The sequence below is a fragment of the Chiloscyllium plagiosum genome, chromosome 19, assembly GCF_004010195.1.
Source record: "Chiloscyllium plagiosum isolate BGI_BamShark_2017 chromosome 19, ASM401019v2, whole genome shotgun sequence".
In the NCBI taxonomy this organism is placed as follows: domain Eukaryota; kingdom Metazoa; phylum Chordata; class Chondrichthyes; order Orectolobiformes; family Hemiscylliidae; genus Chiloscyllium; species Chiloscyllium plagiosum.
The window spans coordinates 34589884-34598737 of NC_057728.1; the positions used below are offsets into that span (position 1 = coordinate 34589884).

The 8854-nt window shown below is 39.8% G+C and overlaps 1 protein-coding gene across 3 annotated transcripts in view; it reads left to right on the top strand.

Moving 5' to 3' along the window:
* Positions 1 to 8854, top strand: part of foxp2 (forkhead box P2) — a 789456-nt gene that overhangs the window by 117299 nt on the left and 663303 nt on the right. The window lies entirely within an intron of this gene.

Consider the following 8854-nt stretch of genomic DNA (forward strand, 5'->3'; position numbering starts at 1 on the left):
TATTTAAAACATTATCCTATTTTGGACCAAAAAGGAAGGCCTCATGCATCAACTATGTTAGAATTCATCTGATGATTTTAGCTACTAATTTTACCTATCAGTTTCTCAGTAATTTTATGCTCCTCTATGTACCGATTGCTATATGTATCTTTTTTGATACCAGCAAACTTGGATAAATGGCTTCTTGTGTTAGTTAAGTCATGAAATTTTTAAAAATGTGCAACATTTGCATGTTAGGCTTAACCACCTTCAGCTGTTTTATGAATGATCATCCTTCTATTACAGGGTCAGATGCTTGGGCTCTTGTGGTGCAGTGGTAATGTCCATACCTTTGGCCTGCATTCAAGTCCCGCCTGCTCCAGAGGGGTGTCATAACGTTCCTGAACAGATTGTTGAAAAATATCGAAAAGATCAGCTGTGAGGATCTTCACTGATGATGCATTATGTTCAGCGCCATTCATGACCCCATATAGACTGAGGCAATCCAAATCCATATGTAGCAACAGCAGGGTAACACACCATGCTAGGCAAATAAAATTTAGGCTTCAAGTGACAGGCAATGAGTATCTCCAGCAAAAGAGAATATTCCTTACTGTCACTGAATTCACCACGATTAATTTGTTGGGGGCTACCATTGAACAGAAACAGAACTGGACCAGCCATATAAATACTGTAGCTACAACAGCAGGTCTGATGTTCCGAATTCTGGAATGAGAACGTCACCTCCTGATTTTCCCCCTCAAACCCTGTCCACCATCTACAAGACAAAAGTCAGGAATCAGATGGAATATTCTCCACATGCCTGGGTAGCACAGCTACAACAGTATCAGGAAGCTTTACACAATCCAGAACAATCCACTTAATAAGCGCCCCAATTACCATAACCTCTGATGCACAGTGGCAGCAGTACGTACTATTTACAATATGCATTGCAGAAATCCACCAAGGCTCCTTCGGCACCACCTTCCAAACCTACTACCTCAATCACCTCACAAGTCAAATGCATCAACTGCGTGGTAAGGCCACCACATACAGATTCTCCTTTGAGTTAAACTCCATCCTGGCTTTGAACTATATTGCTGTTACTTCACTCCCACTGACTCAAAATCCTGAACTCAGTTCCTAATGGCATTGTGGTTGTCCCTATACATTTAGGATTGCAACGATTCAAGAAAATGGTTTAGCTCTGCCTTCATTGAGGCAGTTAGGGAAGGGCAATAAATGCTGGCTTTGCTGACGATTCCAAACTCCTGTGAAAGAATTTAAAAATAAAGAGGTACCAGAGAGGCAATCAGTGATCAATGTTATAGCGGAAGAAATCTGGAAGGAAGTTTCTGAAATGCAAACATAAGGAGTTAAATAGGAAAACACAGAAGTTGCTATCAGAAAGGTTCTACTGCTTCATAAGATTTATTTTTTTGAACAGATTTGCATTGAAATGATATCAACAACTTGAATTTGCTATATGTGCTTCCTGGTTCCATACAGCTGAAAAAAGTGGTACTGTTGCTCTTGTAATTAGTGAGTTAATTTAGCAGTGTGGATTTATTTCCTGCTGAAGAAAATTAGTGCTGGGTTTCTAATTTTTAAACTTCTTTGTTTCAGCCAATTAATCCCATTGGTATTACCTAATCTTTATTTCACTTTCCGTACATCATTTAAAGCTACTTCTCAGTTTGAATTCTGCATGTCTTTGTGCTGATTCTACACTCTGGTTGAAGAAACCTCACAGCTTCCTGCTCATGAGTGCCACAACCTATCAATCCTGTGGAGCTCCCAGACAAACATTTTGACTTTTGTGCAAAATTGGGAGAGCTGTTGCTCAAGGAATTGGTGCGGTAGTCAGACTCACAAACGCTGCCCCAGACGCCATCATCACCATTCCTATGTATGATTAGTCTCACTGGCAGGATAAACCTAACAGATGCAGTAGCACAGGGTATACAGTCAGGAAGGAGTTGTCCTGGCAGTACTCAACTTTGACTGCAGATTGCATGAAATCTCATGGTATCAGGTTACACATGGGCAAGGAAATCACTGCTGATAATTGCCTACTGCTCCATCTCAGTAAATGAATCAATAATCCTTCATGTTTAACACCACTTGGAAGAAACACGAATCTTGACAAGCCACGCATACTTTGGGTAAAGGACTTCAGTGTTCATTAACAGCGGTGAGTCTGCGGCACCACTACTAAGCCGAGTCCTAAATGACATAGCTGCAACATGTGACCTTTGAGAGGTGGTGAAGGAATCAAAAAGAAGGAAAAACTTACTTTTGTTTTACTCACTAATATAATGTAATTTCTCAGAGGGTAGTTACTTTTGATCTGGCATCATATGTAGGCCACATGAGGTTCATATGGCAGATTTCCTACCCTGAAGGACTATAGTAAACATGGCCTAGTGACCACTTCCCTCAACATTGCTGTCTTTGGATCGATGAAAAGAGGACATGTCAGGAGCAGCCCAGGCATAGCTAAGAGGTTTCAAACTGGTTAAACTACAGCATGCTAAGTCATCTGGAGCAGAATGTGATAGATTGATACAAGTGATCCCACTATGAATGGATTAAATCTAAGCTCTGCAATGTTGTCAGATCCAGTTGAAAATAATGGAGGACAATTGAACAACAAAGTGGAGGAGGAGCAGCTCCATAAATATCCCCAATCTCAATAAACTGGCATTTCAGCAAATGATAACGCTGAAGCATTTACAACCCTCTTGAGCCAGAAATGCTCAGTGAGTAATCCATATCAGTTTCCTCCCAAGGTCCCCAGTATTACAGACTGAGTCCAAACATGGAGGAAAGAGCTCAGGTCCTGAGATGAGGTCAGAGTGACTGCCCTGATTTCAAGGTTCCATTTAGATATGCAGCAAATGTCATCTAACAAGCCAGTGAAAGAACAATAAGAAGCCAGTGATGATGAAGACACATTGTCATTCAGCTTCACATTTAGTCACCATCTCAGATGCACAGTGTAAGAATATTATAATGGCAGGATCTGCACATCATGAAATAATGACATAAGTGGACTACAACCAGGGCAGGTACATGGATAACACAGATAATAGTTTACTGGATGTCACAGTCACTCATAAATATGAGTGAATTCAGGTTGGGACTTAAACAGACTGGAATGTTGTTGAATTTGGAAGCCTACCAGAAAGCCTCTGGTCATTGTTCAAGAGAATGGGGCATCCCAGCACCAACTCATCATGGGGCTTTGCATAGAGCTCACAGCCCTTCCTTTCCTGTATGGAAGAGGCAATCCATTTCATTTGCACATTTAAAGTAACCATGCTGTATGACGTTACCTTCCTTGTTACTAATTTCACACATTCATTTGACCACAATACAAATATAAAAGCCACACTAAAATAAATATTTCCACCTAGTTTTAGGAACACAATCATGTCATATTGCATACGAAAGTCAACAAATCAGCCTTGTGCATTAATTTAATGCCTCATTTCCCTGCCCCATGGTTGTCCTAGCACTCTAATACTGTACTCAGCCTGTAGTTGCAACATGGTGGTGGAGGACAAATGCAGTCATTCAAGAGGTGACAGCAGGTTTGTGCTGAATACAGCCTTTACACGCTACTTGAGGAGCATATATTGGAGAACCAACACTACAGCTTCCATTGCAACACAAGTCACAGTCTTGCACTATAATTGAAGATCACGAAGCTAATATTCCAGCACAGATATTTTGGCTGTGGATAATAATGTGCAAAGGGACTTGCAGGGTGTCACAGTACAATATCACAATTTGCCCTCCAACAGAATGTATGTGGATACGATTTTAACTCTAAGTACACGTAGAATGGGCACAAATGAGCCCTGTTTCTTATTCAGTATGTATTGTATTGTTTTCTCACTACTCTAACTTGGTTCTTTTCTTTTCACTCCCTGGATGATTCAAACATGAACACCTCCAGGGATACAATCATTTCTGGTCACTACAATAGGGAATAAACTTATTGAAAGTCAGGCATCCCTAGTTAAACAGTTCAATCTTTATTTTTCACACACCCAGTGGAAGTGAGCAGATTTGGCGCTCTGAAGACGTGAAGTTGTTAATTGTCAGTCAGTAGTGTGATTCAAAATTAGATATGTTTAACAATCAGCATGGTAATAATTTTCTTCCTTTTTAATAGCTTTAATTCAATTTTGTTTTACAACTGCTGAAGTAATGCCAATACATAAACCACAGTGCTACAGTGCCGACATGCTGAAGATGTTTTGTTTTAAGAATGCAGTTAAAAGCAGTTTATTTGAAAATCAATATTCGGTCAATATTAGCTGTTCCCACATAATACAAAAGCACGCAGAGGGGCAAACAAAGATGACATATAGTGGTTGTATTCTAAGTAATGAATTTCTTTTACAGACTTTTACAAACTTTCATTTTTTCAATCTAAAGTCTTTGGGTTCTGATTCCCATGTTGACCAACTTCTGAAAGTTGTGAAATAAAAGCTGAACTTGTATGACACTTTGAGAGCAGTATCACTTATCCTCTACAAATACTACACCTATGTTCTATTCTGATCTTATCGTTTCAGCAAGGTTTGAAGCGGAAGGGTCATTTGAGGACTGGTGTTCTTTTTGAACATTTTACTCTCTCTTTTGATTTTGTTTAGTTTATTCAATGCCTGCCTTTGTGATATGTAGACTTTAAGAGTTATAATTTCTTTTAAAAAGTCTGAGATTGTAACATATACCAGGCGATCTTTCATGATTCCAGTTAGTTTACAGTAAACTATAGGGCTATTGCTCTTTCATTGGGGAGTGAAGAATGGTAGTGAGTTTAACCTGAGGGTCACTATGCCTCAGGTGAGGAATTGGGTTGAAAAGGCAGAGTTTTCATGGACAGCCTCAGCCAGTGTGGGAATTGAATCCACATTGTTGGTGTCACACTGACCAGCCATCCAACCAACTGAGCTAGCCAACCCCTTTAACCTTGAATAGAAGTTGAAAGAAACAAGAACAAATTTCATGAAATTTTACAGACTTTCCGAGATGTCCATGCTCTTCTATTTCTGGCATCTTCGGCATTGGTGGTTTTGCCTTTAGTTGCCTGGCTTTGAGCTCTGTGATGCTATCCCTAAACCTGTCCACTGTTTTGTTTTCTCCACAGTGATTAAAATCTTATCTCTTTGACATTCTTCTGTTATATCTTGTTGGATGATTTGCTGTCACAGCTAGTTAGTAAATGCCCTGTAAAGCAATCTGGAGTTTTCGTCGCATTAAAGCCAATATAAATAGTAATTGGTCCATGAATAATTTTTGTTTTGATCTTTTGAAATTGGGAGAGTAATGAAGTAAAATATCAGTCCATTAAATTTAATGAAAATATAAACATACCTATCAATATTGAAGTACCACATTTTCTAATATCCCATTTTCTTTCTCTGATAATATAAAGATTGAAATTTCACCTATTTCCTCAATTGATCCTGTGATCCATTGGTGAACACTGAAAGACTCCTTGTTGTGATTGTATTGATCAGAAATAGATATCTAACATTCCAAACAGCACTTCAGCTACAGCTACATGGCTGACTCTCGTCTTCTCAATGATAGTTAGGAATGAGTTTAAATCTAGCTGCTCCCACAATGTTCACATCCGTGTGAAAGCGTAAAACAAGCAAAGATGACATTAAGCAAGTAGGGAGAAAGATTTTGCTGCAGTGAAGGATTGAGGAAAATACCATTGCATCTTAAAGGGAAAAGCAGAAAAATATTTAGAGTAGAGAAATATATTGAGAGAGTATGGTTATGGATTTTGATTTACTTTTTTTCCAACAAAGAGAAGGCACACAGATTGAATGTATTTGATCTGTGTACTGTCAGTCTCTGGTGTTTTTAAAGCTTGTAGTTGTTTTGAACATTGCAGTTGATCTGGCTTTCCATTATTGTACTGCTGCTGTGATATTTATCTATATGTCGAAAAAAAATGAATGAGGAAGAAATCCTTTTCTGTGCCAGCATTATATGAATCAATTCAAAGTTTGTTGTTTTCTTCTGTATATTTTATGTTTTTTGTTATTTTCTTCATCAAAGTACTAAAACTGAAATCTACTGAGTCCTTCAGTATGCGTTTATGCAGTCCAGGTTGGGAGAGATAATGACTAATGTCTGCTAGAGGAGTGAAATGCTGTTCATCTATTTTCCTTATTGCAGGTAGAGAAAAGACTATTTCCAAAGTGATAGGCTGATGTAATCAGGATGTTTTCTATGTTTTGATTGTTTACTATTTCTGAAATACATCCGAAAATTCAGCCTTTATCTATTACTTTATAAGTTTCCAAAGTAACCATTGGATTTTTAAAAACAAAACAAAACAGTGGGTTTTTGGTTTGATTTCAAAAATATTTGAGCGTTTTCATGCATGTCAAGGTTTGTACTTCACCAAATTTGTACAAAACTTGACATAATTTTCCTGATAATGTTTTAATAAATTATTTTTGTAGTCATGGAATATTGGGGATTGCAATTACTCATGTTTTTTAACACTTGAGCTCACTTGGCACAGTTTGTCTGACTCGAAGAGGTACCTTAGGCACTTGAGAGACACTAGTACTTGTTGGGAAATGAGAGCTTGCTTACAACAATGCTGTTAAAACTACAAGGCCATTGGAAATATTCCTGAAGACCTGGAAAGGACTACTTTACCATTTGAAGCCACTCTATTATTAATCTATGATACCAACAGATTAATTGGGTGGATTTTTTCTAACCCCTGAATGAAGTGGGCAACAGTGAGTCATTTGGAAAAAATATGGGGAGATCAGAAGAATGAGGTTCTTGATGTTGAGAACAAAATGTCGATTTTCTACCCAAGGTTTTAGTAAACCAGAATCTTACTAGTCAGTTGTGGGAGACGTACATGTATTTATACCCCATGATTTCCTATTCTAGCCTCATAAATCTGCAGTTTGTTGTTTTCACATATGACATAGAGAAACAAAAGTGATAATTCTTGAGCAGGTACCTCCAACTTGTAGCTTGCTCTCCAGGCCTCCATCTTGGCCAGCTGCATGGGCATTGATTGCCTGTCTTCTCGATGCATGGAGTTTGGCATCAGAAAAACACCAGAGCCACCACATAATTGCAGTATGTCTCCATCTTAGAGTACAGGCAATCACTTGAGCACTATATTTTGGAGTATATTAACACTTTGCTGCCTCCAGACCACTCTGTGTGCAGAAACAGCATCTATCTAATGGATTGGAGCAAAGCACACCTCAGTGCTCTTAGCTTTGTACCTTTAGTGACTATTCATTGTATGCCTGCATGGATTCTTACTGCATTTCTGCCTTGTCATGTATTTCTTTACACATTGCTATCTCAATCACAACTTGCACCTTCACAGATATGAAGCCTGGCAGCTGATTAGCAGAAGTGATCAGTCAAGGGCTCAACATGCTGCTGAATGACACCATGCTACATCAATATCACACCTACAGCATGTGCCAACTCTTACATGGAGACTATATGGCTATGTCTCAAAAACTAAAAAGAGTAGTGCTCAGAGCAGCCAAGGGGGACAGTTGCCAGTCAGGGGATTCCTCCCCACCTCCCACCAGTTTATCAAAGACAGCTTCTGATATCATTCGAGTGCTTGTGGCGATGAGTGTCAGGGATTTCATGTCATTATGAAAGTGTGCTACAATCAGTTCTGCAGGTGCAGTGCGGCCAGTCTGGGAATGGGGGCTCAGTCAGTCAAGCAGCTGCATCGAGATTAGTAAAGGGTCTAGTCACTCATTCGGTTGGGGCTGTTTTTCCAATCAGCCCTGAGGGTGGATCATGGTCAGTCCTTGGTGGGAGGAAGGGAAATTCAGGTGGTTTCCAGGGCTACTAATGTGGCAGGAAAGGTGAGGATTTCAATTGTGGAGATCCCTCTGGGATGCAGAGGGGCCAATACTTGTGAAAGAAAGCAACACAATATATAAAGGTAGGGAACAATAGTGTATTTGAGGGCGTAGATTACTAGGGTTGTTGGGGACAAGGCTTGTCAATTAATAGTCACCACCACACTGATTTTGGGGGGAGGCAGGTCGGAGAAAAGTGCATCATGATGATTGGCCTTGGGCTCAGGAGGACATATTGGGAGGTGAAGATTTAAAAAGGTTTTGGATGGGAACATGAGGATGGGGGATGGACTTGACAGGGAGTGCAAAGCAAAAAGGAACATGGAAGTTTGATGAAGGGCTCCTCTAGATTAGCAAGTTGAACCTGTAAAATGCATCCTCATCCAAAATTCAAATGAAAGCTGGCAGTCACCACGCCAGGTTGGGAGGTTCAGTGATGATTTTTCTGCCTGAGAATGCAGGCTGGATTTGTAAGTGATATGAGGGCCTTCAAGGTACAATTGCATTAACTAGGCACTTCCACAGTACAGATTTAAGATATCTGTAATCGTAGAATTCTACGCACTGCAAAACACGCAGTGACTAACAATGTCAAATACAAATCTTGGCCACAAGCAACCTTGACCAGGTCATTGGTCATTATGGATTGATCAGTTATCTCTGTGAAGCAGAAATAATCACAGGCGACCTTGAAATTGCCACCAGCAACCACAATTCACAAAGCCAATCCAGTGTCTCATAGGCTGCACAGGGGCACGGACCTGATTTCCTCTCGTTTTGTAAGTATTTGACAACAATCTTTTCTATGCATTTCTGCCTTTCTTGGGTGATTATGTGGGGCGGGGAGTGTAAGGTTTCAGTAAGCCTACCACGATCTTCTATTGTATTTGTGCAACATGGCTTATACTGCATTTAGCTGAAAATGTGTTGCTGGAAAAGCGCAGCAGGTCAGGCAGCATCCAGGGAACAGGAGA